The sequence below is a fragment of the Crocodylus siamensis genome, chromosome 1 (genome assembly GCF_052110815.1).
Source record: "Crocodylus siamensis isolate JL-2025a chromosome 1, ASM5211081v1, whole genome shotgun sequence".
Classification (NCBI taxonomy): Eukaryota; Metazoa; Chordata; order Crocodylia; family Crocodylidae; genus Crocodylus; species Crocodylus siamensis.
In genome coordinates, this window is record NC_143395.1 from 156,640,190 (window position 1) to 156,666,791 (window position 26,602).

The 26,602-nt window shown below is 40.5% G+C and overlaps 1 protein-coding gene across 2 annotated transcripts in view; it reads right to left on the reverse strand.

The window, feature by feature from the left end:
• The window catches only part of KCNK5 (potassium two pore domain channel subfamily K member 5), a 52,012-nt gene that overhangs the window by 15,688 nt on the left and 9,722 nt on the right, over positions 1-26,602 (reverse strand). The window lies entirely within an intron of this gene.

Below are 26,602 nucleotides of genomic sequence, written 5' to 3' on the forward strand. Positions count from 1 at the left end.
TCCCCAAGGATCTGTCAAAGGTCAAAAGTACCAATTAATGACTTTCTCCCCTTTGCCCATATACAGAAGTCTGTTTACAAAGGAAGTTCTGCATACCAACATTTAAGGAGCATTAGACTTGTGCCACTCAGACTTCCCATAACAATAAGGATGACTGCAAAACCAGAATAAGCTTTAAAAAAAGTGCGCAAGTCATGAGTGGGAAGCAGAAGAGATTCAAAACAAGATATTATGGATACATCATTACATCTTTCTCCCATCCTCCTACATTTTGCTCAGAAACAAAAGCTCAGAATAAGCATGTGGAAGAAAGTTGGAACGTTTCCTATACTAACATTAAAAAAAAAAAAATGTTCATCATTGCATTACCAATTCAGTAATGGTAATGATAAGAGGTCTATCTGCATCTTGATCACCAGGTTATTGACCTCTTCTCAGAACAGGTCATTAGGATGTGGCTCAAAAACCTATTGGAGCCAACAGGCTGTAAGCCTATCTCAACTGCTGCCTGTCCTGCTGGCAATACAACAGCTGGAAATTTGAAAAAAGATGCTACTCCACACAACACCTTGAGATCAGTCCCATTAGAAGGGGATGTGAGGAAATATATGCCTGCAGCCTACTTAGAAGGCATCACAGTAGGAACAAGAGAAGGAAGAGCACTTGAGCAGATAATACAGATCTAGAGTAAGAAGTGAGCTTAACAACAGAGTTTTGCTTATGTACTTATTAACTCAAGGCACTTGACTATGTTAAAATACAGGTATATGATCTGTTAAGTCTTACCTGAATGAATAGGAGTGAACCATGTTGCAACCATTAAACCAAAAAATGTTTCAGGCCTGGTTTTAGCCATAAAAATAAGGATTTTCACCTGGTCTATATAAATAATCGCATATGAAAGCTACTGATTTATATTTTACTTTTTAAACCAACCTGTTAGGAACATGGCTTTAGACTAATACATAGAAACAAGATGCATCTTTGTTAAGCAGCCATGTGATTAATAGCCAATTGTACAATGTTGCTAAAAAAAAAAAGATATTCACAAGGAAATAGACACTCAGTTTGCCAGATTCAGATTACTGGTGGGTAGAGGAGAATAAAACAACACAAAAAAATCCCCACACATAATGCATTACCCTACAGAAGATGAGGGTGGGGGCAGGGCACATCTATGAGATATTTACTGTGGAGTAGACTAATTAGCTGTGCAGCAAACATCTTGGCATCTATAAGTCCACCCCTATTAGGCTGGAGTAAACTAATTTACTCTGCAGCAGGGTAGTATTGTAAATACAAGTACTATCCTGTTGCAGAGTAAAAAACTCCGTAACAATGCACATACAGATGCTGACCCAGCTGGCAGGGCACAAGGGTGTTTCAATGCAGGAGCTGCCTACTGGCTAGCCCCATGCTAAAGCATCCTTGTGCCCCAGCCAGCCCCTCTGCAGCATGCTGAGCTGGAGGGGAACAGCTCTGGACTGGCTGGCAGACCTCTGGGCACACTGCCAGCCAGGGCTGCTCTGACCCACCTCAACATGCTACAGTCCCGGGTGCACGTTCAAACAGCAATAAACTCCAGAGTTTATTGCTCCCGGGAGCACGTTCATACAGCATGTCTGGGATCAATAAACTCTCGCGTTTACTGCTTTGCATTAAACTGCACATATAGGCATGGCCATAGTCACTTTGTTTAGATACCTGCAGTGATTTTCTAGTTAATCCATGATATCCAAGTCTAGGTAAAACTTGCTAAAATTCTATAACCAGATTGTTATGGCTATACCTAGAACAGCATTATGTGAAGATACGTCAATGCCTTAAAACTTCTTATCTGCCCAGATAAGACAGTCGTATATGATGTGCACATAAAAACTGCTTTGTTACACAAGAGCAGCAGGTTTTCCCAGGTGAAGCCAGTTATCAGCGACTCTCTTGGCACAAGATTAAATGCAAGCAAAAGGCCTAGCATAATTAATGATACTACAGTTAAAGCTAAGAACTAGGAAGGAGCTCTGTGAACAAGACACTATTAAACTCAAAAGGCTTAATTGTATTTGGGGATTTTGCAGACATTCTAAAAGAGATGGCTGGACAAGATTACAATGAACAATAGCAAAGAAGATTTCCTGGGGATTAACAGCCAGGTAGGACATTTGGACATGTAGGAGAAGAAGTACAGATGCTTTAAACAATTAATTTATTCTGTTCTACAGGCTTTCACTTTGTGCAGTTATAGGAGAATGTGAGAAATCTCTTGGGCCAGTGTCTGTGTCTTACTCCTTTTAGATTAACCTCATCTCATCTTTTTGCACAAATCTAGTTTTATCCAAGGTATTCTGAGGAGGTGTGGACACCTACTTGTAGCAGTTGCACAGTCATAAGCCCATCTATGGACATCCTTTCCTGTACTTGCCTTTTAGTACACCCCCCTCCTCTTTTGTTTGATGAACAATGAGCAAAAATAGAACAAATGATTTTTCCAAATTGTCCAGTTACTCATTTTTGCAGTGTTTTAAAACTCCCCATGCTAGTATGAATAATGATGTTTTCCCAATGTGAAATACTGCTTTTGGTTAAAGAAGGGGGAGGAGAATAAATATGAGTACCATAACTCCTTAATCATCCCAGTCAGCCTTCATCATGTTTTCACCATGAAAACAACAGGTTTCTTCTATACATCAGCCTCCAGAACTGAACAGTGCATCTCAGGGTATAAAGCAGTAGCTGATGTACTCTGCCAGGCCTCCTGGGCTCTGTCCCCAGCTATGATTCTGACAACGAATGGCAGGAGATAAAGTGAACTAACCTCCCAATAACTCACATATTCCTCATCTTTAAAATGAAAGCATTTAACCCAGAGGGATGTGGCAAGAAGCTGTAGGTTTACAGACATGTGTTGAGAGGCTTTGCAATAGAATATGCTGGATTATAAAATGAAGAACATGGTATAAATGGAAACTAATCAGTGTGACTTCGTATAGTTATAGATTTCTGTCTGGAGATAATAGTCTACTCCTCAGTAGAAGAAACAGTGCTTATCTTCCAAACATGGTGAGAGACATGCTAAGCTGGCTTCTAAAATTTTGATGCAATCCTCAAAAAAAACATTTCTGGCCAGTATACTGCATGGCTGTTACATTTTCCATTTAATATATGCTTACTATTTGGCTCTTTTACCCTAGATTCATTTGATATTTACTGGCCCATGTTCCAAAGAAGATCTGAACTCCCATGACCTGGTTTTCCTTCATTAGTTACCTCCATTGAATAAAGCCTAATGTGAAGACTCACTAAATGTATATTTTATATAAATTTGAAGATAGAAATCTGTGGATTAGTTATCTAATCATGAGTACATGCAATGCTGACAATTTAGCCAATCACAATAAAACTGTCCAGAGGCATGGGGTTTGCATTTGTAATCAGATGAAACTTTATACTGCCATTCCTCTTTCAGCAGTTTTTATTTTAACCAAATCCAGCAGCAACAGAATGAAATAGCAGGAGACAAGTTCACAGGCAATCAGCACTGCAGTCATGTCTTTGATTTTACAAGCTTTTCCAACAGAGGAAGGGAGATCAGGTCAACAAGCAAGGAAGGAGCTTCAGGGGTTCAGTCCAGGGAGGGAGAAATCTCCACCTGTAGCTTCTGAAAGAGAACTTTCCTTTCTCTTCTGTTTTGTATCTGTGTGTTAGTGAAGTCTGTAGTAGAAGTACTAACATGAAATAAAACTCTAGCATGGTGTAAAATTAATGCTGAGAGCAGGCAATTGGTAACAGGAGCCAAGCTCAGTCATAAGCAGGCAAACCAGCTTGGAAAGATTACCCAGACCCCTGCAGAAAGTATTTAAGTGCTGCATTAATTAACAGCATTGGACAGGTGTACATTTCTCAAGGCTGTAAGAGATGCATTTCCATTGTGCCTGTAGGCCAAAGGAAGTCAGAGTGATGCAAGCTGCTCCATCTCCAGGCACCTGGAGACAAGAGTCCTAGTCTGTGAGTTTATGTTGAAAGAGACACCACTTTAAACTTTTAGCATGGATTGTTTTAAAACCAATTTGGTTCAAGTGATACAAAACCCAGAGTGAACAAGTCTTGAATTAAGTCTGGTTAATAGCTACTTATCTTAACTTGATCCATTAACCAGATTTAAAGCTGAATTAAGAACATCCACACCAGACTTTATACAACTTGAACTAAATCAATCTGTTTTACAAATAGTAACAACAGGGGTCTATGCACATGCTCCGCAGCGGCGTGGGATGGGTGCTTTAGTTAGAGTGGCTCTCAGAGCTGCTCTAATTAAAGAGCTCGCAGCATCACATGTATTCATGAGCTTTAGTTAAAATGCCCCTGCTGCCATTTTGAAATGCAAGGATGCTGAATACATGATGTGGAGGCTGCCGGAGCATGCTAATAAGCACACTTGATTAACTGAGTTTGCTCCAAATTCATGCTAATTAGCATGTGTCAAAGCAGAGCTCTGTCATGTGTACAGGTGCCCACCTTGGAAGGCTGAATATAAGTAGTGCCAGAGACCATGGCCAGCAACTGAAAAGAATATGAAAGGTTAAAGCAATATATGAGTTCACAACTATTATGTTAATGCAACCTTTAAAGCTGGTGGTGGATGGAATGTGGAGTGAGAAAAAGATGAAGGCTCATTGCTTTAGGTACAGAGTTAAAACAAGCTGCAGAGGAACACACAGGATAGCATGCGGAACAGCTGCACCTTTTTAAGGTTTTCCTTTGCCTTCCTATATCTCTCTCTGTTTGAGGCAAGTTGCATAAGGAATATGTGCAGCCTATGAATTCTCAGAAATGCCTGACAATGGCTTCCCTCTCACAGTGGTTTTAAATCACCAGGAAAGCAAAAAATCTTTTGGTTGCTGCCTAGCCCAGTTTCCCATCTCAGACAATGACAACATCATCATGATTGCTCACTTGGCCTCTCAGTCCCCAGCTGCTTGAAACACCCTGGCATGTGACCAGGGTCAGCATGGATGGCCAAGCCAGTGAGCCTTTTAGACCGCCTCAGGCACTTGACAGTCTCTGAGGGATTCTGGAAATCAACAGGACTTAGGATGGTTGACCTTTCATTTCCCTTCTCTCTCAGCATTATCTAAGTCTGGAATATGAATTTGATGTTCATCAGGACAACAGCCATGCCAGATGTGGGAAAAAAAACCCAAAAAACTTTTAGCTGAGTTCTGGATTTCCTACTTCACTTTGGTGGGAATGGTTTGCGACCTTTTTTGTAGAAAGAAAAATAAGACAGGTGAACCACATTGTCTAAGGCTAACAGACAACACCCTAGTATCTTACAAGCCTGTGAGAGCTGCATGTCCGCTACTGACCTGTGTAGAAAGTAGTGTTAGAAGGTGGTTGGGGCAAAAGTTTCAGGATGTGAGTCAGCAGCACCTGCATTGAGGAAGGATGGTGGGTGATGAATTAAAATGAGAAAAATTCCAGGTTTCACAGACAGAGAAAGAGAGACGCGCACACACACACCAGTTAGAGCACACATCCAAATCCTATCTACTGAACCTCAGTTAGCTAAAAATCCTTAGACAAGCATTTCCTCCAGGCCAATCTAACTGAAGTTCTTTAGGTCCTGAAGAACTCCATAGCACCTCTAATTTCAGCAGTTGTTTCATGCTTTGCCATGATTGTCAAAACAACTTTCAGAGATTTCTCTCCTTCTTTCAACATGAAAATTAGCAACATCTGAGCTAGGAACAAACTTATGACTTAATGATACTATAAGATTAAAACCAGTAGCAATCTGCTGAAAGATTACTGACAGAGGTTGTGTTGTATTTCAATTAAATAAGAAATAGTCCATTTGAAGGAATATTTTTGGCTTTCACTCTTCAAGGAATGAAATGATCTTTCATTATGTATTGACATCTATGAATAAAAATGAGCTTTACGCAGCCATACAGAACATTACCATAAAGCTAATGAGCAATACATTTCACATCAATGTTCCTTCTCTTCTTCCCTCCTTAACATAGAAAAAAAAAGAAACAAAAAACCTGAAGAGCATGTGTTAGCCATGCAGTTTATACTCCTTGACAAGACACTTACAAGGTGCAGGCCATGCATATTTTTCCCTCTTCTGTCTCTTAGTTTTTTATAAAAGCTGATTTAAAAAGGTATATGCTAGCTATCTTAAAGGTTTCCTATAACAGCAAAAGTTAACTATGGGACACAACTGCTCCTTTGACATGTGGCTGTTCACCAGCCTTTTTCGATGTACAGAGCATGTACCGCTGTGAAAACTTGAAAAAACTTTAAAAGGCTTTTACTTGGTGTATCAAAATCTAATCATGTCCGTGACAACATTTTAACATAGTCTTAAGTGCATCCATGTAATCCACTCAGTTTTCCATGCTGATCGTAAGAAAAGAAAACCCAGTCTCTCCCCTAAACAGGAATCAATGCAGTGTGTGACTTTAACGAGGTGAATGACAGTAACCCAACAACGAACATTCTTCAAAATAAGCCACTGATAGCTCCCTAGCTAGAACAAAGCATTTAGGTTTTATGTAAATGCTTGTTAAAACTTCACTTTACTATCAAAACAAGATAATAAAAATAAATAAATAAAAACCACTTTGTTCCATGGTACCTAATACTACTAAATTCTGCTGCTTTTCCATTTGCCCCAGCAGTTTCTCAGCATTTCATGCTAACTGATGCCAGTGCTGCTTTATACACAGATAGTTTTGAGGATCCAAGGCTTGCTACTATACTTTTTGCTTTTCTTTTATTACTCTTAAATGTTATTCTTTCGGCACCCTTGTCTTGCATCTGAGCATACTCTGCCTTACCTAACAGAGCCTCCAGCACATGCTACTTCATACAGAGTCATCTCCGTTTTAGAGTCTAATATTTAAAGTATGCAAGTAAATACATGCCAGCCTTTCACTTTGCATATCTGTTATGCAAAAGGAAAGCCAGTTTGCCTCTTACAGGATTTGGGAGAGAAATGGCATGCTGCATGACACTCTTTCTAGTCTGGGTCACTAGTTAATTGGTCAGAAATGCCTTCTGGAAATTTTTAGAAAGGACTGGTAGGGGGCTTGTAGTCCTTTTGAATCTCCTGGTCTTCCTCATAATTGGCAAGCAGACTGGCTAGCTTCACTGTCTGAGAAAAGTAGAGAATTTGAACAAGCTCGTGCTACACAGGACTTTGGAACCAGATGCATTCCAAGCAAGTGTTGGGAGGGAAGGCCAAGGATCAAAGGGTGAAGGTTCCTCCAGATTCACTGGTCAGCCAGGAAAGCAGAAGAGGTTGTCATGCAGGCCAAGACAATAAACAGAGATAGGCATTTAGGACATTAAGAAACTTGTTTCCAAGTTCAAACATAGCAATCGTCTTTCCTCAGGTGACCAAACCATCCGTTTGTTAGCGTGGAAAAGGCCATAAATGGATCCAAAAAGGGAGATAAAAATAAATGCACATACTCCTGCAATACATGTGTTAATAACAGTGTACTCCAGAGAAGTTTTATTTCAGGTCTCTATTCAGGAGTGGAGAATCCAAAAGTTTAATCAACAACTAAAACTTCAAGTCTCAACATCTTCTGTGTTGGGCTGTCAGCAACATTGTCTTGAACTGCACAACAAAAATCATTTGCCCCGGGATCATTCCCACAGCCTGCAGTCACTTAGGGCTCCTATACACGTGTGCAGAGCCTGCTCAATTAATCGAGTCTGCTGGAGCATGAAAGCTGATGTGCTCTGTTCTCCATCATGTGCATCAGCATCCCCACACGTCTCCACAGGGCAGGGCACTTTCAAATAAAACACATTTGATGAGCTTTAGTTCAAAGTGCCTCGCTGCCATTTTTTCAGCACAGGGATGCTGATGCACATGACGTGTGGATGCTTTTAATTTGCACAGCTCACTAATTAAAGCTCCAGGCGCCACGTCCCAAAACACATGCAAAAATGCCCTTAAACACTATCTGTGGAAAAGTTAAATTTATTGTGAGCAAGAGCTTCGGGGCCAAGCTTACACTGAATCTTTTGATTTGCTTGTATAGGCAATAAACAAAAGCCATGGGAAAGCATGCACTTTCCAAGCCAACATCATTGTACTTTCTTTAAAAAAGAAACAAAGTTTTCATTAGACTGACCAATATAAGCCATTTTGGGTTAATAAGTTACAAGCCTGCCTTGAAGAGCACAACTTGTTCTGACATGGAGCTGATTGATAGATCGTATTTTTCAGAATCACCAAATACGGTTAAATTGTAAATGTCTGACAATGAAACAAATGAGCAGCTTACAGATAAGAGGAAACAAACCTTCCTATTTATTACAGATATTTGTTCACAACACTGATCATCTCTTCCCTGCTAGAGAAGTTTATTTGGCTCAAACCCTTAGTCAGAAACTAACAACTGTGATGCTGTAGCAAAAGATCATTGGATTAAGAAGCTGCTGCTTCTAACCACTGTCTTCACTGCAAATCTCTCTGGTTCACAAATTAAGCAAACAACTCTCTCATCCTAGCTGCCAGAGTTACAGATGGAGAAAGCTACATATGTTCAACATTGAGAACAGTTTCTGCTTTTTGAATTCCTCCTTACAACAACTTCTTCCCCCCATAAACTATACATTGTTTTTTTTCTCCTCATCTCTGTAAGACCCTCTGCACCCAAAAGCATTTCACAGAAAAACATAGATGATTCATGGTGTGGTACAGAACAGTTGAGTAGGAAAGTCTATTGGGTCAGAAAAGTCTTTCCCTCCTGAATCCCTGGAAAAGCAGGACAGATTTCTAGGCTGCTATCTATATAGATATGAGGATGACAATTGTCAAAAAAGAACTGGCAACTTGTGTGTGGCCCACAGGCCACACGTGGTCCACAGAGCCATTTTATCCAGCCTGCGGAACCAGGGGGCTTCTGTGGTGTTTTGTCAGTGGAGGGGCTAGGGAGGGGAGTGGGGGCTCTGCTCCTGTGACAGCTCTGCAGTCCGGGTTGGAAGCAGTTTGAACTCAGAGCTAAGCCCCGTTGAAGTGCTCCCCTTCCACACCTTCACTGCAAAATGTTGCCAACTCCATCTCTAGAAATTTTGAAAATTTTACCTAAAATCTTTTCTTTTCTGAAGTCTTGTGGGACATCACTATATGGTGGAACTCAGGAAAATTAAGCTGAGGTAAAGGCATGTTAGATGGCATGAAAGGATAAATGTTCTCTCAAAAGCTGCTGCTGTTTTGGGTTGGTTTTTTTTAAACATACAAACATTATTCTGCAATGAAGGTAGGGTGTGAATTTGAAGTGGAACTATTCCAAAATAACTGTATCTAGAGAAGCCCCAAGCGGCTCATCCCAATTGCCAGAAGGAACATGAAGAGCTAGTTTTCAATTTGACCAAAAAGATTACTCCCTGTGGCATGCACAGACAGTGCTTAAGAGACAACTCCCTGCCTTGAAGAGCTTACAATCAAAATTAGATGCTGGATACAAGGGAGAAAGTGCATAGATGTGGGAAAGGTGAGGATTACAAGTCACTGGCATTTCTACTGGGGCTATTTTAGGTACAGAAACAGCACAGTCTGCATATTAAAGAGTAAAGCCAACCCTATCCAAGAGAGATACTTGTGCATTAATCATCTTCATAGATCATGCCACCAGCTGCTCCTTGAAACAGAAGTGTTTATTTGGACACAGCAGTTTGAGGGATGTGAATCTCTTGGAAGGCACTCCATCCCTCTGTACTGCTGGTAAGTATTCAAAACTCTCTCTTCAAAAGCCTTATTCAGCTTCCCCATTAAAAAAAAAAGTCAAAAGCAACCTCCCCCCAAAAACAAAACAAAACTACACAGCTTAAGTGACACCACCAGGTCTGGCTGCTTCAAGCCCTTTTCACTACCACTCTGGGAACCAAAGTTTCCCAGAATTTTGTAGTATTTCCAATTACCACATGGAAAGTTACAGTTGAGCAACAGCGAGTCTGCCCAAGGACAGGAGTCTTCCCAAGATGCAAGTGCATTCTCTCTTTTTTTTTCTCTTCAGTTTTTGTCCTTTGGTGTAGAGAACAAGGACTGGGAGTTTTAAAAGAAATGGAAAATATCCTGGGAAATAGTTGTCACTGACAAGAGAATCCTCTCCTGTGGGACTGTACCAAAAAAGGGGGGTGGGTGGACAATGAGACTCTTCCCTGGCTTAACCCTTTTGGCCCTCTCTTTCCATTAGCTTTAAAACATTGGAAACGTCACCATCTGGGAAAAAGAATCCCAGTAGAGGATTGTAAACCAAACTCCCACCACAGACTCATTAAGCAAAGGACAATACCCCCAAAGAGGCTCTTTCACATGGAACTGTTCATTTCCAACAGGAAGATTAACACGTATGTCCATACAATGAAAATCCAACTGACTTGGCTTAATCTTGTCTTCCCACAACAAGAAGCAGGTTCAGGCAAGATACAACTCATCCATTTGTCCACTTCATGCAACTTCTGTCCTCCAGGTCCTAGTGTAGGATTTGTCTGTCAGTGGACCAGCCAAAGTAGAGAAGGAGGTTTCAGAAACTGTATCAGTATTTTGAAAGGTGCCTTTAAAGCCAACAGAGGTTTTGCCATTCGTTTCAAAACCAACTGGTCCTGAATTTGTAAAGTATAGTTTGAGAAAGCTCACTGAAAGCCTTCTATAGACAGAGAACTGATAACAGAAATTGTGGGTAGGTTGGCTTTACTTGTTTATATCACTTACCTGGCATCACTCCAACTTACAAATAATTTAAAGAGATGCTTTAGTACAGTTCATTCATATTATTCTATGGCACATGAACATTTGATCAAGCTGGATGTAGCCATGCATTGTTCTATCCTCCACATATCTGAACACCTTATACCAAATTCTATGCATTAGTACTTCATATACCAGCTAGCTGAAGTTTCCTGATCACCAGCCCTGGTTCTCATTGGGGGATTTCAATCACCCTTACATCTGCTGAGAGGGCAATCAGGGCACAGGCAATCCAGGAAGTTTCTGGACAGTGTTGGGGGACAGCTTCCTGGGACAAGTACTGGAGAGGCCAACTAGAGGCCATGCTCTTCTTGACTTACTTCTTACAAACAGGGAAGAATTGGTGGGGAATGTAGTAGTGGATGGCAAGCTGGGCAGCAGCAACCATGAGATGATTGAGTCCAGGATCCTGAGGAAGGGAAGGATAAAGAGCAGCAGAGCAAGGACCCTGGATTTAGAAAAACAGACTTGGACTCACTCAGGGAACTGATGGGTAGGATCCCTTGGGAGGCTCTAGTGGAGTAGGGTGGAGTGTGGGGGGAGGAGTCTAGGAGAGCTGGTTGTGTTTTAAAGAAACCTTATTGAGGACACAGAAACAAACCATCCTGATGTTCAGGAAGACTGGCAAGTATGCCAGAAGACCAGCTTGGCTTAGCAGGAAACTCTTCATTAAGCTAAAACACAAAAAGCAAGCTTACAAGAAGTGGAAACTTGGACAAACAACTAGGGAGGAGTATAACAGAGTATTGTTCAGGCATGCTGAGATGAAATCAGGAAGACCAAAGCCCAACTGGAGTTGCAGCTAGCAAGGGACATGAAAGGTAAGAAGAAGGATTTCTATAAGTATGTCAGCAGCAAGAGGAAGGTCAGGAAAAGTGTAGGTCCCTTACTGAATGGGAGAGGCAACCTGGTGACAAGGGATGCAGAAAAGGCTGAAGTGCTCAATGTCTTTTTCACTTTAGTCTTCACAGGCAAGTTCAGCTCTCAGACTACTGCACCGGGCAGCACAGTTTGGGGAGGAGGTGAGCAGCCAACCATGGTGGAAGAAAAGATTAGGGACTATTCAGAAAAATTGGATGTCTGAAAGTCTGTGAAGCCAGATGCAATGCACCTGAGGGTGCTCAGGAAGTTGGTCAATGTGACTGCAGAGCTCCTGGCCATTATCTTGGAAAACTCACAGCAACTGGGAGAGGTCCCAGATGATTGCAAAATGGGCACATAAATAGTGCCCATCTTTAAGAAAGGAAAGAAGGAGGACCCAGGGAACTACAGACCAGTCAGCCTCACCTCAGTCCCTGGAAGAATTATGGAGCAGATCCTCAAGGAATCCATTTGTAAGCACTTGGAGAAGAAGAAGGTGATTAGGAACAGTCAGCATGGAGTCACTAAGGGAAAGTTATGCCTGACCAACCGGATTGCCTTCTATGAGGAAGTGACTGCTCTGTGGATATGGGGAGAGGCTTTTGACATCGTCTCCCACAACACTTTCACAAGCAAGCTAAGGAAGGATGGGTTGATGATCTGTAAGATGGACAGAAAAATGGCTGGATCATCAGGCTCAGAGGGTAGTAATCAATGGCTTGCAGCTGGTGTCAAGTGGAGTGCCCCAAGGCTCGGTCCTGGGGCTGGTTTTGTTCAGTATCTTCATCAATGACCTGGAAAATGGGATAGAGTGCACCTTCAGCAAGTTTGCGGATGACACCAAGCTGGGGGGAGTAGTAGATACGCTGGAGGGTAGGGCTAGGATTCAGAGAGACCTAAACAAATTGGAGGATTGGGCCAAAAGAAAGCTTATGAGGTTCAACAAGAACAAGTACAAAGGTGGGCACTTAGGATGAAAGAATCCCATGCACTGCTACAGGCTGTGGACTGACTGGCTAAGCAGCAGCTCTGCAGAAAAGGACCTGGGGTTACAGTGGACAATAAGCAGAATGAGCCAACAGCATGCCCTTGGTGCAAAGAAGGCTAATGACATACTAGGCCAGGGGTAGGCAATGTTTTTTGGCCAGAGTGCTGAAAAACCCACAATGTCTACTTTGGAAGGTGCTGGAGTGCCAACATGCCAGAGCCCGGAGCAGCTATTTGCAGCCTCCTGACTGCAGCTGGCCCACGGAGCCCTGTCTGCTTGCAGCAGGGCTTGCAGCCTCCCAGCCACCTGCTGGGAGCAGCCTGGGCTCCATGGCTGGCAGCAGCTGCTTAGAGCTTGGGCTGGTGGTGGTGTGCTGAGCAAAATGGCCTTGTGTGCCATGCTAGGCGCATGTGCCGGGGTTGCTGACCCCTGTACTAGGCTGCATTAGTAGAAGCATTGCCAGCAGATCAAGGGAAGTGATTGTTCTGCTCTATTCGCATTGGTGAGGCCACATTTGGGAGTACTGTGTTCAGTTTTGCCCCCCACCCCTTACAGAAAGGATGTGGACAAATTGGAGAGAGTCCAGCAGAGGGCAACGAAAATGGTTAGAGGGCTGAGACACATACCTTAAGGAGAAGATGAGGAAACTGGGTTTATTTAGTCTGCAGAAGAAAAGACAGAGGGGATTTGATATCAGCCTTCAACTACCTGCAGGGTGATTCCAAAGAAGATGGAACTAGACTGTTCTTAGTAGTGGTAGATGACAGAACATAGAGCAACGGTCTCAAGTTGCAGCAGGGGAAGTTTAGGTTCAATATTAGGAAAAAATTCCTTACTAGGAGAGTAGTAAAGCACTGAAATGGGTACCCAGAGAGTTTGTGGAATCTCCACACTTGGAGTTTTTTTAAGACCCAGTAGACAAAGCCTTAGATGGGGTGATCCAACTAGGGATGGTTCTGTTTTGAGCAGGGGGTTAGACTAGGTGACCTCCTGAATTCCTTTCCACCCCCAACTTTCTATAATTCCCTGCTACACCTTCAAGCACACACAGCATGCGTTCTAAATGTTACTAATTGATCAATGTAATCTCTGGTCCTGCAAACACAGCCATGGTTAGCTGGACATGCCTGAACAGACCCAATGCATTAGCACAAACAAAGGTCCCCCCAACTCAGGTTTGTCACTGGAGGCATTCCCTAAATCTGTTCTGAAGAGTTCTCTTCACCCAGAACAACTATATGCTCTCTGCCCACTTCAGGAGCAAATACAGTGCTATCTTGATCAGTTACAAATGGAAGGGAAACAGGCTTTTGTGCCTGGACAATCATTTAATAGCAGTTTTACAAAGGTGTTCAAAGCAGAAATACCACAGTAAGATGATGGTGATGTACCTAAGAAGTCATTCCACATCTGAAGCTCTCAATGACAGATATGCTACAAGCCCCTGCTAAATACTACTGTTTTCTAATATTCTGTGGAACAAAGAGCAGGTTCTTTGTGCAGAATTCATATAGGAATATCCAATAAGTGTACCTTTCCCTGAGCGTGTTTCAGAAGTATGCAGGGGCTCTCCCTCACAAATAATGTGTTCTCATGACCTCAGGGGAAAAAAAGGCCAAAGAATGAAACAACTGCCTAGGCATATTGCTATGCAAATAGCTGTGTTGATAAAGGGGGAAGAAACAAAGAAATTCACACAGCATTACAGTACAACCATAACCATTTGTATTTCTGTCCAAGGGACTTACAAGATCTTTATTTTAAAGAAAACAAAGAAACGGATGTCTTTCATCGTTATCTCTATTATGAGAGATTCCTTTATAAACACATTATATTTTGAGTTTATAAACGTTTTGAGATCTGTTTTCAGTCAACAGGAAAACAGTTAAAAATGTCATCTTAAACAAGATCTTAGTGAGAGCCTGTTGCAATCGGCCTAGTTCTAGCTTGAATACTACCATTAATTTTAGCTTTCCTAAGAATTCATTCAAAATCTGCAGCAATTATTAAGAGCAGGAAGGTGGGGGGGACAAATGCCCTCATGAAAATTTATGTCACAAAAGAGTTTGAGTTATTTTCAACAATATCCTGCAGACTATGATTAAAAATTCCTGCCCTCCATTTCATAGACCAAGCAAAACTCTTAGCCTCAATTGCATGCTTTTAGAAAGAAAAAACAAAACACATTTGCCTTCATTGATGCCTGGCTCGGTGAACTAAACAAGATGGATGAGCACCTTTAACCACTGTCATACCGGATGAATGCATCCCAAAAGGAAGCACAGTATTTGGCCACCTAGATAAGAAATAGCTATGCCAAATTTCAGGCATACGTGTTGCTGTTTCAGCATGTACACCGACTGCACAATTCTGTTGTTTCTCTCAGGAAGATTACACTTCAGTAATTGTTTTTACTCTTATTTTTGCATCAAATAACCATGAGGCTATGGTAGGAAATATAGCAGTACTCTAAGTCACCCATATTTTTAGAAGCCTCGCAATTTCAAGGAGTTGCAAGGCAAGTTCCAAGTGTCAGATTGGTCAATGGCTTAATCAGCGATATGAAAAAAGGGGGGACTTAGGAACAGATTTTCTCCTCCACCAAAAAAGAAAATGTGTATTTCCTGCCTGTGTTCCAATTCTGTACGTTTCAATAGGTTTACTTTCCTTTCAATCCCATGAAACAGGCAGGTTTAGGCTCCCTCAACCAGAGGATTCACTTACTACAGGGTTGCAGTGCCTGAGCACACCTGTTCTGCCACCCATTTCTGTTAGCAGATCATCTCATTTGGGATCCTTCACAAGGCAGTCCAATATCATCTGGGGAAGGAACTCAGTAAGAATGACTGCTTTATGAAACAGGAGAGCGAAGGAAGTCTACCTTTAAAATAAACTCCTAAATTTTAGAATATCTGTAGGTTAAAGTGCACATCCAATAATGACATGATTTAAATATAAAGGAAGGTCAGAAATGCAGCACAGAAAGGGAAATGAAGTTGAAAGAGGTAACTGAAACAGAGCTCGATTACCACTCGGCAATACAAATAAGCATTACGGTCCCTCCTGAGAAAGAGGGCTGTGCTGTTTGTATATTAATCTCTTGGAGGCCTAACAGTATTTTCACAGCATGTGCTGCATAAGACCTGTGTTTACGTGAAATACATTATGGACAGTTTAAATTTTCCTGTAAAGTCATAACTCATAGAACAAACAAAAAAGCGTGGGATATTAATGGAAAGAGACCAAAGAGGTGATTTCCTTTTGTGGTTGCCTGCAGAGTTAAACAATAACCTGCTGAATTGTGAGCCTTAGTTCACTGGAACTGTTCTGTCCTTACAGTATTGAAAACTGAAATGTACCAACTTGTAAATTCCACGCACAGGTAAATCAAAAGTTCCTTCAATTAGCACTGAATTCCCCCATCTCACCTGCTTGCAAGGCTTAAAAGGCTAACACCTTTCTGTAGGCTATTGGCTTGTTAGAATGCAATGACTACAAGGTTTGTCAGGCGGTGTGAGCAATTTCTTCTCCTCATTTTTTCTTTTTGTAGAGATACTAGCTCCCACTTAAAAAAGTATCTGAGAAAGCTACCGCCCCTTTTTTTTAACATCAGAGCAGAACAGTTTCAGAAGTGAACACTCTGAATAGTCATGCAGGGCTCCAAGCGTCATTCCCTTGTTTTTGTGATTAACAAGCAAATAAAGCTATTTCCTCAAAGACAATCTTACATGAAGACTGAAAATTAAAGACAAATGAAACAGGAGGTTAAACACAGTAGTGAAAATATAGTGAACCACTCTGCGGTTGTTCTTTTGCGGAAGTAAGTGACCCAAGTTTGCTTAATTCTGAAGTTAAAGCACAGGAGTACTAAGGTCACTTCATTTTGGAAAGAGCACATTCAAAAAGGGTTTAATATACTGAATTTCACATCTTCACTTAACTCAGATTAACTTTTGAACAGGCCAGTGTAGACATGCTTTTGGCACATCTATCTTTTATAGGAAGAAGGATTGTTTCAGCTGAGACAACACAAGGAGCTGGGAAGAACCACTGGAAGATTAGATACCAGTGTTGTCATATCACAGTACAAACATGGTGTGTAACAGTTAACCACCACCCCTTTCAGGCAACTTTAGTAAATGCTGCTGGCCCCATTTTACAGATAAGGAAATGAAGGTAGAAAGGTCAAGTGACTTGTTCAAGCCCACACAAGTCAGTGACTCTGACCCAGACTACCTAAATGAGACAATTGCACAGTGGTAACAACAGGTATGATTTAAATTGATTTAGAAGTCAGACACAAATGTAGCTGAGAAGATTATTTCAGTTTGAGAGTAACTTATTTCAAATATTCTTAAACCAAATCAAAATACAAATCAAAATTTTGAAATCAAAATTATGGAAGTCATTTGAGTTTGTACCAATTTAACTAAAAAGAAATAATGAATATTATTTTTTAAAGGAAATAATATCATTAAAGTGGTGAACTTTCTTGCTTAGGTAATGCCTCAGAAGCTCTGAGCTGCTAGCCAAAAGTTCATTTTACTAGATCATTTTACCAACTGGTATTATGCAGAAGGGGTATAGAGCATGGAGGCAACATGTGGCTGCAAAAAGGAAGCAAAACTGAAGAGTAGATTTGATATAACTGCAAAGCCTTTAATTCTGAACATCAAATTTGTGAATTATATTCAAGGTCTTACTGTCCAGATGTATTAATTAGTGTTCTCTCTCCCATGTTGTATTTACAAACAAAGAGATACAGTTTGAAGGTAGAAGCTAACATAGGCATAGCAATTTTCAGTGAGAATCTATTCAGTTTTCAAGTACAAAAGATGATAGTTTGTCTAATGTCTGCCAACCCAAAACCTACAACAGAACAAGCCAAAAAGAACCTGGGGAAAAAAAAAAAACGAACAAAAACCCACAAACCACAATGATTTTTTTCTCTCTTCCCTCCCCCTCCCCCCCCCGGCTTTTTTTTTTTTTATTTTTAAAGCAGAGGTAGGGTCTGGGGACTGTATGTCCACTGACCATGTCAGAAAGAGGACACAAAAATAATAGCCACCCAATTCTGCAGAGTATGCATATGAAAAAATAAAACCCTGCTCCTTTTCTACAGCATTGCAGCATTTGTGCAGCTAAACAAAAATATGATCATTTGACCTGCTAAAACACAGACAGGAAGGCGATAACAATTTTATCAAGTAACTTCTTCAACTACAAAACACAGGCATGTGTCATGCTGCAGGCTCTAGAAGCTGGCACTGCCAGTGGGGTCCAACTTGTGTGGCAGGTGTGCTACAAAGTAGCCACATACCCTCCCCAAGTGCTACTCTAATCCCCTTCCCCTGCACAATGTGCTGCTCTGCTTTCTATTCCTAGCCCTGTGCCCTACCTTATCTGCTGCTCTGCATTCTTCTTCCTTCCTTGTGCTCCCTGCCTGATCTGCTGCTCTGCCTTCTGCTTCCTGCCTTATCTTCACTGTGCTGCCTGTCCCCACCCCAATCTGCTGCATGCCATACAGCGTCTGCCCATGCTGCTTGTGATGCTCATGCCACAGGTTGGTCACCCCTGGCCTAGACTACCAGGTTTGGTTGCGGTTGTCTAAGTTTCAAAGATGCCACCTATGCACACATTGCATTTTATATCTGAGCATGTAGCTTAAATGCTTAGGACTATGCATGCAGGATGACTGTCAAACTGTGAGTGGCATTTTTGGGACTTATACAACCATGAGGATGATCAAATTTATAATCTACATGTCTAGAGAAGAATGGAATGCCACCTTCAGTATCCAGATATAGTACCTTTAAACTTACCTGGTTAAGTACCGTGGAAATACTTTAATTAATATATCAACCAACAAAGTCTTTTGACAGCTCTTCCTAGTCAACTCTTGTTACATAGCGTTCCAAACATGAGAGGGGAAGGGAAGGCAAGTTTCCAAAGTCAACAGCGGCAGGATGCATGTTAAGAGCACCAAGGTGATGGTTTTATTTTAACAGGAGTAGTGAGAAAGAAATTCCACAGAAACTTATTTCAGATTTCTGTTATCATGCATCCAGATTCGCCCATGCCTTGACTAAAATGACTCCAGTTTATTAAGGCAAAATATAGGACTATGGTAAATAACAGTCACTTGGCAGGCTACTACTCTCTCCAATTCAGGTACAGTACTCGACTCTGGACGCTTTCAAAATAAGAAACACATAGCTTGGATGAGGGTTTGTATGTGGTTACATGTATCCTGGCACAATTCTGTGCATAGGCACAGCAGTCAGGTGTGTGATCCTGGATCCAAGTAGATAAGCCAGAAAAATTCCAGGCACTGTTAAACTACACTTTTACTGGTATAGATTGTTTTGCTCAGTTCTGAAGGTCTGGGGAATAAAAGTTAACTGGTAAGAACAAAACTTTGCAGTGAATAAGAGGAATATACATTGGGAACATTTTACTGGTAGGGCTGTATGGATAAAATGCTTCCAGTATACATGCAGAAAAACAAACACATACCATCACTCAACACTGTCTTACGCCCTCTTACTGTGTCTGGCATTGTCAAGTTAATAATACTGAATTCAGTGTTCTTCCCTACATGAATGAGATGTTTTCTAGGCCAATGGTTTTCAAACTTACTAAAGTCATGGAACCCTTTCTATATCACTTCTTCTGCTGCAAAATCCCAACCCTATGCCGTGGGTTGACATGGAGCCAGAAAGACCTGGCCTGGCAATGGTGGTGCACCACCTCCTGGCCCACTCCCATTACCCCCAATCTCCTTGCAGAACTCCTGACGACATACTGCAGATCCCAAGGTGCCATGGGACAGTTTGAAAACTACTGCTCTAAGCTAAAGAGCTTCTCATCTAAAAGCCCGACCACAGAGACAGAAAAGGAGGAGAAGATGCATGGAAGGATTTTTTTTTTTAGGCAGTATCTTTAATTTTGTATTATATTCAGTCCTTGGTCAGGAACCCATGATAAACAAGTTGTCACACTGAACTGGGATATATCCTGTGGAAAATACTTTGTGTAAATAAATTAAAAGCCGTTCTGTTTGACTGCAACAGCTTTAGCAAGCTTACTTTCACAGCTTGAAGTTAGCTTTAAAGTTTGGCCTATAATTGTTTTTACTGTAATGTTAAACTAACATTTCTCAGTGGTTAACTAGATGTCAGTCTTCATGTTGAGCCTTAGAAATGCAAAAGTTCTTTCATGCTGGCTTCAACATGTTGTTAAAAGACAAAACTAGATTTGCCTTGTCTTTAGCAGGGCTCCATCATGCAAGATCTTTGAAAATTTGTTCTACAATGTAGAGTTACATCATGTTGCATTGCTACATCAGGCGTCAAAAAGAAAAGGGATTTTTCGTAATGATCACTGAGACTGCTGGCTTTCTGGTAAAATAAGAATTTCTTATGGGGGAGGAGGCTGGGGAGCAAGGGCTAAGTGGGTGCAGAGTCATCAAAATTCCCAACACAAGCTATTTTAGCCACTTAAGGCAGACAATACACAGAGAGGCAAGGCTGGATTGTTACTATAAATTTTAGCATGAATGAGAATTGGACCTATGAAGTATTCTCCTTATTCCTTGGCTGCTTTTGTTTGGCAACCCAGAAACCTTTTTGTTTTGTTTTGTTGTTTAAATACTATCTAAAATCTACCCGTTCTCTCCTGGAGGCTTCCTGGAATAGAAAAATATATGCCAGTATTCTCCCAAGAAGTTTTAAAGCATTACATTGTGATTCAAGTTTCGTTGTAATTGAGTGGAATTATATCAGTGAGGGAAAGAGATTAGAGTCAGTCATTTAGTGTTTATTAAATTAAAGAATGCACAGCTTGTAGAGTTGTGTGAGATAGAAAAGTTTGAAAAGCTCCTCTCAGACCTATGCTTGTAAATCCTCTTTACCAGAGGCAGGAAAGCTCAGAAGAGAGGTCAGTTTCTTTACCTTATTACTCCCTGTGATTTAAATGTTTGGCTTAAGTAGCCAATTTGCCCCATTCCGATTTGAAAACAGTTCTCTTCCAGAGGTAGATATTTTCCATATTACAGAACCTATACTAAGGTTGAGGATTTAAAAATCGGAGAAGTCAGCACAGTCAGCCTGATGACTAAACACTTACCAGGAGTTAAAAAGAAACAAAACTATACAGAATACTGCCAAGTTTTGATGTGTAGGTCTCAGTTTCTAGAAACTAAGATAACATAACAAGCCAGGTCACTGAAGTACTACAGAGAAGCACAGCATAACTTTCTTTATTGAGAGCTTTGGTTTAAGTTTCAACCCTTTCTTTTTGAAGCTGTGATGTTCCTGGCAAGGTTATTTTGTTCAAACTCCCTGAAAGCCTCATTAACAGAAGTAAAAATTATATTACTTTTGCTAGGAAAAAAAAATAAGAAAAGAAACAATTAAGCAAGGAAAATTTTGCTTCCGTTTCCTCATTTGCCATGAACTTTTGCATTGTCAGTAGCTCAAGGCTTCTGAAAGATCTTCACAGTGCAGACTTCATCTTACCGCTAAACTGCCTCGTGGACAGACTTCCTTCCCAATCGTTACCATGCAAAGCACTCCTATCTATTCAACGTTGCAAAAGAACCTTGTGGTATCCACTGTAAGTTATTAGCATACCACATACGATTTTAAGTTATAGAAATCTAACATACGTCTATCAATCCTGGTTTTGTCTCAATGGGAATATTGGAAATTATTCTATAGGTACTTGAGAAATCCCTATATCAGTTTCAGCAGAAATCATATTTTCTTTACAAATAGTCTAAGGGCCAACATTTAAGACCATATTCAAATTCAGTGTTAAAACAATACAAACACACATTCATACTTAAACAGATATAAGCTTCTGCTAACAACTTAGATGCTTCCCTGGAATTTTACACTGCACTAAAAGAATTGGTATACTGAAGAGTACCAATTGCATAACAGTGTTTCAGGTTGGAACAAATCCAAAGGTTCACATGAGAGTTAATGTCTGTTGAACTGTGCATATTTCTAAGACTCGTAATATTTTCCATATACTTGGAAGATACCCTTATATATCTAAAATGAATCGCTATTTAAAAGGTGAAAGAAAACATGCAATATTTATACTTAGGGACATGTAGCAAAAGAAAAAAAAATACTGAGAGGAGAGAAAGCTGAGCAATCCTTGAATCATCTAGCTGCTATAATGAAAAGAGGAATCAACTAGCAAGAAGTTGCTGGCTTCCGTGTATTACCCTTTCTTTCCTTCCTTTCCTAGCAACCCTGTAACTGTAATTTTTGTGGCTACTCAGCAAGTGTCTCTACATACTACTGGAAGAGGAAACCATTACTCTTAGTAGTAATATCTTCCATTTAATCTGTGCTCAGACTAACAAAAGATCATCAAAACCATATAGGACAAAAACAGACTCAAATGAGCTAGATGCCCTTCTTCAACCACATGAGTTCTGCTGCAAGTTTCTGTTCAGACTAGGTGCTGAAACTGCATTCTCTCAATGTTCCTTGGTCAGAGGAGAGAAAACAGCTGCTAGGACACCTATCCAAATGACCAGCTGTCCATATTACAGCCAAGTGGAGCACACACTCTTAAACTCTGTGCGAATAAAGGCAAGATGCTCAGAAATGTCTTACGTGATACTTTTGGCGAAGTAAAACAGCTGCATCTCCTTTAGTTGTACATTAGGCTGCAAGGTCTGGGACCTTACAAGCAGGTAGTGTGTAGCAAAGTTATCACAAAATGATTGATTACAACAGGCAGACTCTAACAACTTGCTCTAGGGCAGTTGTTAGATAAGCCACAACTGCTGTTGCAAAATTACTCTCTCTCTCTCTTACATGTGCGTGTGCTCAACTTTTCAAACAAAAGCTACTTGTGGTTACACCGTGTCTTGCCAGCCAAAACAGAAAATAGCAATCATCACAAATGCATAATCACACTCAGGGTACATCTACATCTGTGATGAAAAGCTTGTGTTTTTTAAATGCGTGCCCTGACACTTTTTTAATAATCTCAGTGTAGGCACAGCAAGTGACTGTTGTGTTAGGACACTCAAACCTCACCCCTGCTTACATGCCACACTAACCAGTGTCTGTGACAGAACAAGAGAAACATGCAAATAAATGCAAATCTGTAGCTGGCAAATTACAACGGTTTTAACGATAAAACCAGATTTTATGAACGGTCTTGCTGTTTACTCCCAAATGATCAGTTTAGCAATACATTGCAGGTGTGTGCACAGCCAGCTGAGGCTCCAAGCCAGGCTACTGCATCTGGGGTTTGTGAAGAAAGAGAAGCCAGCCTCTGCTTAGTCATTTAATGCCAGATCCCATCCACCCCCTCTCTCACTTCTCCTCCATGGCTCCTTTGCTGTTACCATCCCCACCCTGCACTCTTAATGCATAAAAGCAGCTCCTTGGCTTTTTTCCCCCGGAAGGTTGAAGACAGAGGCCAGCAAAGCCACATGAATTTTTTCTCAGAGCCTCCCAGCCTGTAGTCTACTCTCCTATTGTCCACACCCAGTAAAGAGATGCACAGTAGTTACAGCTGTTCCTTCTCTTGAAGCACCTCCTGGACAAGATCTTGTGGTAGCTGGGTCGCTGGGTGAGAATCACTGCTCTGAGTGGTGGAAGTAGGAGAGGGGAGCAAGAAATAAGAGTTACTAGGCATCACAAAAATAATCATCCTCAAATGAGGCAGTGATAAGCTCTCATCGTGATCTGTGAGTGTACGGCATTTTGTGCTATCTTGCCTTAGCATCCCTCTGCCGTCCCAATCACTGGTTCTGTTATTTAGTACTAGTTTATAAGGCATAATGATTGGACTCAAGCAGCTTTCATCTGACATAATATTAAATGGTTAAATGTGTAGAGTTTTGTTGTTACAGATGGCCAAAATCTAGACTTTAGATGTTTCTTCCTTGTTGAAGCCAACTCAGACCCATTTGTTTATTGATTTGTTCCACCTGCCGCAACCTCAGAAAACAGACTAGGTTGTATGTTTGCTGTGGTGCATATGTATGTCTTAAAGGTTTGCATCTTGTATCTCTGCAGTTAGAAAGGGCCACAAAATCTTGGGTGAAAGAATAGGCAACATTATCAGAATCCCTCCTGTCTTTACCAATTTGTGCAAATATGCCCAACTCCCACTTCTCTGAGAAGTCAACACAACTCTAGATAAGGTTTTGTAACATGAACCCCACAATAAGGGCTCTTTAGCCAGGCAAGTGTAGAGAAGGAACTAGAGACCTGCACAATAAGTGAAAAGAAACTTTCAGAAATTCTCACTCTGGGACAACTCCAACCCCATTTGAATCTCTAGGATTTGTAATTAATTTATATATTATTTCTCTGATTCCCCTCATTACTTCCTGCTTTCTTCAGGAAAGGACAGCATACACAGCAGCAGCTTTCAGAAGCTATTTAGCTTCTGGGGCCCTCTTGACTTAATGCAACCCGATGTGAGCTAAGATACTAACTGAAGAAGGGCAGAAATAAAAACAGAACTGCTAGGACAAGAAGTGGTAGGGAATGTTCTCCCTTTTTAAACTCAGATTTTTAATTCTTTAATATTTTATGCAGAATTATCAAAAGCTACAATCATGCTTTGTGATAAGAAGATACTACCAACATGCATAAGAGCATAACAAACCACCAGTTAATCAAAGAACAGAAACTAATACAGTCTTAACAGCCAGCCATGTTTTTCCTCGAGGAGCCTGAACCTGAGATGAAATGGCAAATATGACACACACAAAACTGTGCTTTCAGATGTGCACCATCTTACCAATTTCAGTGGGTCCAGGAGCAGGTTCTCTCTCAGAGTGCTTAAATAGCAGAAATAAGAATAATGAGCAAGACTTCTATATTAGCCAATTAAACCACTGAAACTGAGGAAACTGTTCTCATAGGAAAGCTTGTAGATCAGGCTATCCCGTATCCATAAAACATTCAACCATAAGATTAAGCCCTATTGAAGATCAGTGGAATTTGAAGTTAAGCATTACATGCTTTTCTCAAATACCATTTTAAAGACATAAATTCCCAAATTAAGAATATGAGTGACTTGTTTTTAAGTGTTAAACCAAAGCTGTTGGAGAAAAAAACCCCCTCAGATACATAGGAAAAAAGTAGATGTGGGAAACTTGCCAAATGTGGGTAAAAAATTCAAGGATTCTTTTTTTTTCTACTTTTACACACAAATGTATATTGGAACACCAAATTCTCTGATATCTAAGATGTTTTCAGGTTAAGAATTAAAAAATTAAATCCATATAATCAATCTACCACTAAATATTCAACATAGACTATGTTTGGCCTCTAAAAACCAGGCCAACTAGATTTGTAGTTTGGTTAGTATTTTTCAAAGACATTTGGTAGGACTTGGTGTTGCTGTAAGAAACGGCACTATTTTAGAGGCTACTATGGTAATCCTTCCAGAAGTCTATCATAGGGTTGAAATGCAAGAATTTTTCAGGTACAGCACAATCATGATCTCCATGCAGGCTGTGAAAACAGCTTTTCTTTGAACAAGATATGAGCCTTCAACCATGTGTCTTAACTATGTTTATTTGGTTACTTTTTACACAAAAAGAGCTGGCTGTTTTCTCCAGAGCCTTCACATTTGTTTGACACTAAGCAAGATACTTACTGAGTCAATTGCAACACAAGTTGTTTTTGGTAGTGCATCATTTACACTGACATTAGCAAGAATGATTGCCCTATAGATGTAACAGCATTGGGGAAAAATAAATCAAAGTAAAAACAAACGGAACCTTATTTATTGCAAAAATAATATTTTGTTCCAGAAGGAAGATAAGTGAAACATGAACGTAACACTGAATTTTAATAAGAGCCAGAAGCAGAGGTATGATGCATGGTAGTATGATGTAAAGCATTATTTCCTGAAATAACTGAAGAACAGTACATTAGTAGCAATCAAACCTAAGTCTTTACTAGCAAAGTTAAGATCTTTGCTGATGGGTGACAAGCCATGGAGTCAATGACTTTCTCAATGAATAGTCAATGAATTTGTCTACCTTGTCTAATCCAACATGAAGCATGTTTAAACAACACAGTAATCAACATTTAAAAACTGCATGTGGTAATACCTGCACACACACAGAGAAATCTTATAAAAAACTACTAGTCTTCCACCAGTAAATTCTCTCCCAATTTTCCTAGTATAGCTGTCGTCTACAAAGGCTCATGAGAGAGAGCAACCTAGCAGTTAGTAGGAAGACAAAAGTTGTGGGTTCTATTCCTAGCTCTGCAACCTCAGACATGACACTCTCCAACTCCTTAGTTGACCTATTTAAAAATATGTAACAATATTTACTTCTTGGGGGTAGGTCTTAATTTGTATTTTAACATTTTGGGATGAAAGGCACTAAATCAGACTTGTATTTAAAAAAGATTTTGCTTAAGCAGCTACCTCTCCCTTTCCTGTGAATGTTGTTCAGTTTAATTGACGCAAAATCCTTCAGTCCAGTTTTTCATCCAGCAGTTTTTAACTTCTGTATCTTCCTTTTCTAATAATCTGGGTGTCAGTTAAAGTTACTTTTCTTTAGCCAGAAAACCCTTCCACATACTCATCTGAGCACTTCTTAAAGTTCTCTAAACATTTTTTATAGCGCTGGACTTTGTCCAAATATTCAAGCTACCTGGTGTCTTTAGATGCATCTCAAACTTTCTGTTTACAGTGTAGTAAACTCTTTATTTCGAGACCTTACTAATTTGTTCCAGCACTTGGAAGAAGCAGACAAACATCACTCACTGGAACTGGCAGTTTCCGTCTTCTTTCTGTACTTTCTCTGAAAATGACAGTTTCCAGCACTTATCTTTGCATTCTTTCCTTTCCTGTCACCATTAAAACTTTGTGTCTTATCAAAGGGAAGTGTGGTCTTTTTGATGTTGGTAAAGACCGTCAAGAATCTCCCAGTGAACAAGATTTAGGTCTAGTGTTCCAAATGCAGCTCT